The 3,909-nt window shown below is 42.1% G+C and overlaps 1 long non-coding RNA gene across 1 annotated transcript; it reads right to left on the reverse strand.

Moving 5' to 3' along the window:
- Window positions 1-624: 624 nt before the first annotated feature.
- LOC128778326 (uncharacterized) lies at window positions 625-3,909 on the reverse strand. The gene is made up of 2 exons (XR_008423903.1): window positions 3,682-3,909; window positions 625-3,371 (listed from the first exon to the last, which is right to left on the reverse strand). It is a non-coding gene; the product is annotated as an uncharacterized LOC128778326 (long non-coding RNA).

Consider the following 3,909-nt stretch of genomic DNA (forward strand, 5'->3'; position numbering starts at 1 on the left):
AGTTTCAAGACCTTTATACAGCAAGGATTCCTGGTTATCTTTTCATCCCAGAGTTTCCGAGGAGGCTATACAGATCATGTCCCCTTACTTCACTTCTGCTTGTGGAACACTTGTCACTTTGTCTGGACTTGCACAATGATATGTCATTCAAGCATTTTGACACATTTTCTCCATAGACATGGAATATTATCATCATTTAGCACATAAGGAAATTGATTCAGGCAAGTTATTCCCTAAATTAGACAAAAATGAGGATTCTGTCCTCAAATTGAAATTCTTTTTAAAAACATTTTTTAATGTTTATTTATTTTTGATTGAGAGAGAGCAGGGGAGGGGCAGAGAGAGAGGAAGTCAAAGACTTCGAAGCAGGCTCCAGTCCCTGAGCTGTCAGCACAGAGCCTGACACAGGGCTCGATCTTCTGAAGTACGAGATCATGATCTGAGCCAAAGTCAGATGCTTAACTGACTGAGCCACCCAGGCACCCCAAACACTGAAATTCTTTGCTTGAGTCCTCCTCATGTTGATTTCTTTAATGACCAAGATGAGACCAGGGCCCTTAGACAAAAACTGATTTCAAGTCTAGATAAGTATTCTTTAGGCTAGATGGCAATTAAACTAGACTGTAGGGGTTGAATTCAATATTTATTGAGAGCAATGTGTCTGATTATGACAGATTAGGTTTTTACATTATTCTAAAGAATCATAGAACCAATTATTCCTTAAAAACCTCCCCTGAGAAAAACAATTTCAAGCATGATTGTAGGAATTATTTTAAGATGTTCAATTAAGTTCATATTTCTGTTCATTTTCCCTCTATTGAGTGTATCAGTTATTTGTTGTTTTTAAATGACTTTTTAAAGTTTATTTCTTTATTTTGAGAGAGAGCACAAGCAGGGGAGGGGAGAGAGAGGGAGAGAGAGGGAGGGACAGAAGCCCAAGCAGGTGCCATGTGGGGCTTGATCTCACAAACTCAGACATCATGACCTGAGCCCAAATCAAGAGTCAGATGCTTAACACACTGAGCCACCCAGGTGTCCCTATTGTTGTTTTTAAAGCTTTTAAGGTTTTTAAACCCCTCAAGGTTTGTGGCTTAAGACAACCACCATTTACTCTTGCTCCCGAGCCTAACCGTTTCCGCGGGCACTTCTGCTGACGTGTCTAAGCTCAGCTGATCTTAGCTGGGCTGGCCGTGGTGTCTTTGTTGAGCTTGAGTGTTGATTGTGAGCTGGCTGCTTCCCTCACGTGACTGGCGACCGGCTGGCAGGCTGTTGGCTGGAGCAGCATCTTTAATTCTTTGGGCCTTCACAGTCTTGTTCGCGAGGTGGCATCAGCATTGCTAGAGAGCCTGTGGAAGCTCACCAGGCTTCCTCAGCCTTAGGATTAGAACTAGCGCAGTGTCACTTCCACTATATTTTGTTGGTCAAAATAAGTCCGAAAGCCAGTCCGGATAGACACGGTGGAGAGCTGCAAAGTCATATTGAAAGGAGTGCGGACGCAGAGAGGAAAGTAACTTCTTGCAAGCAAAAACAGTAACATTTGTATGCAACCTACTCTCCCCAGCCATGGTACCAGTGCCTCTGCTGCTGAAGGCCTGCAGATGCCTCTCCTTTTCTGGAGAATTGCCTTCGGCTGAGGGTCTGCCTCCTTCTACCGATTATGCCCCATCTTTCACGGGAGGGGAAGGAGATGTGGTCCTCAGCAAATGACTGATGGACACTGGAACACAAAAGGCCAACCCCTTCACCTCACGCTGCAAATACTCTGTAGTGTGATGTAAGCTTCAGAACCTCCCTATAGAGGCAAGACTAGACTTGACCTGAGACCGTATTTTTGCTCTGCTTTTACCCTTTCCCTGTCGTACTTTCTTCATCCCTTGGCATATTTCTCATGAAGAGTACTCCCTCGGTTTATCACAGTCTCCCAATTCCCTGACTCAGGCCCTGCATCTAGGGGTCCCTCCCAGGATAGATGTTAATAAAACATGATAATATTAATAAAATACAATAATAAAAGACAGCCGACCCTCACCATCAATACGTATTTATAAACGAAGTTGCATGCATATTTTTAGTTTAGTGGCACTCGCGGGGAGAGATCAAAATGCCCTCTTACACTTTGGTGAAAGAGTAGCAGCTAATGTTTGCAGAGTACTTATGATGTACTAGGCTTTGTGCTAGGTATGTAATATATATGATGTCATTTAATCTTTACCATGACCATATGAAAAAGCTGCTATTATCAGTTACTATACTTGGAGTGTTTTTGAAATCCCTTCATGTCTGAGATTGCGTTGTACTATTCTTTACTCTAGGAACAAAAGACTTCTGAGCCTGCATAAATATAGCCTTTGACATATGACATAAGGAAACACCTGATAACTGTCACAAACCAGAAAGACAAACTTGACTCTCCCTCACCTGGGAGTATCAGGCTTCTCTGGTTCATCATTGAACAGTATTGATAGGAAAATCTGATAGGCAAGGGAACATCCCCGTTCACAACACTAAATCATTTTGTTAAAGTCATTTGATCATTTGCTGTGCAATATTGATGTTACAGAGTATTTTGCTAAATCACGCATTTGTGGGTCCAGGAGTGTTTGTCTTAGTTTTAAAAAACTTACATGCTGTCACATTTCCATTAAGTAAGTTGCATTTACCAATAACAAGTATTTACTAAGTTTTCACCACGTTAAGTATTTTCTCTCTATTTACATCTGTCTATAGATATCTATATAGATAGGTATAGGTAAATATATACACACGTACATATAAATACATATAACATGCAAGTAAAAATATTAAAAATGTATAAATATATAAAATAAGTATTGTGGATGTCACAGGAAGATGAGAAATGAGTCAATAGTAACCATTCATGTCAGTGGACCGCTAATTTCAGCAGCTGCAGCAGGAAATAGGAAATCTTATAAAGGGAGGGTCAAGGAACAGGCATTAATTCTTTGCTAGTTGCGTGGCAATGCTTTGTCTTTCTCAGTTTGGGTGGAAATGGCCTCTGACTCCAAGGGAAAACCCAGAGAGGAAGACCAGATAAGACTGTTTGCCATGGTACTAAGCCAGAAACAAAGGCTCAGAGAGGTAAAAAGAACCATCCCCTTAGTCACACAGGTAGCAAGTGGTGCCGTCGAGATTTGAACCTGGCTGCTCTGTTTTCTGCCGAAATAGCAGGAAATGAAAGAGTTGGGCTAGGTGCTGTTGTGTGTGGGGGCCTTCTGGAGAGCCACTCATGCGGTGTGGTTTCTTCTATAGTAACAGCGAAGAAGACAGCAACAGGTACCATCCCAGGTAGCTGTTGTCATTCCACCAACCCGAACCATGCCTCTGCAAGTTTCATTTTTGGGAGATTTCAACTGGATTTAAAAGTTAACCATAAAAAAAAAGTTAACCATACTAGAAGTATCCGTACTAGAAGTAACCATACTAGAAGTTACTCAGAAGCAGAACAGATACTCCAAGAGAACGAGAGCTTGAGAGACAGAACTGAATAACGAATGTGTCTCTGAGTCCGGCTCATGTGAAACGTCTGTGAAAACTGACAAGAAACTTCTAAGAAGCTTACACTTTGGAACTTTGGTAAAGAAAGCTTCTCTGGAAAGTGCTGTGAGGACAAAACTCTTTCAGTGAAAACAGCAGAGCCTAATTGAGCAGGATCTTGCTTACCTTGCTCTGTAGGGGACCAGAGCTTAGAAGCTGCCACTGGGACTCCCTGTGAGTGAGCCCATGAGGGGCCCACTGGTTTGCGCACCACACAGGAAGGATCCACAGGAAGAACTCAAGTTTCCAAACACCAGTTGTTTCATCTAAGAGAAACACAGGTCTCTGTGCAGGTTGCTTCTATTACCTAACATGCAGGAGGAACCTGAAAGAGAAAAATGGGAAAAGAAGTGA

The sequence above is a fragment of the Panthera pardus genome, unplaced genomic scaffold, assembly GCF_024362965.1.
Source record: "Panthera pardus isolate Hobbes unplaced genomic scaffold, ASM2436296v1 HiC_scaffold_2, whole genome shotgun sequence".
In the NCBI taxonomy this organism is placed as follows: Eukaryota; Metazoa; Chordata; class Mammalia; order Carnivora; family Felidae; genus Panthera; species Panthera pardus.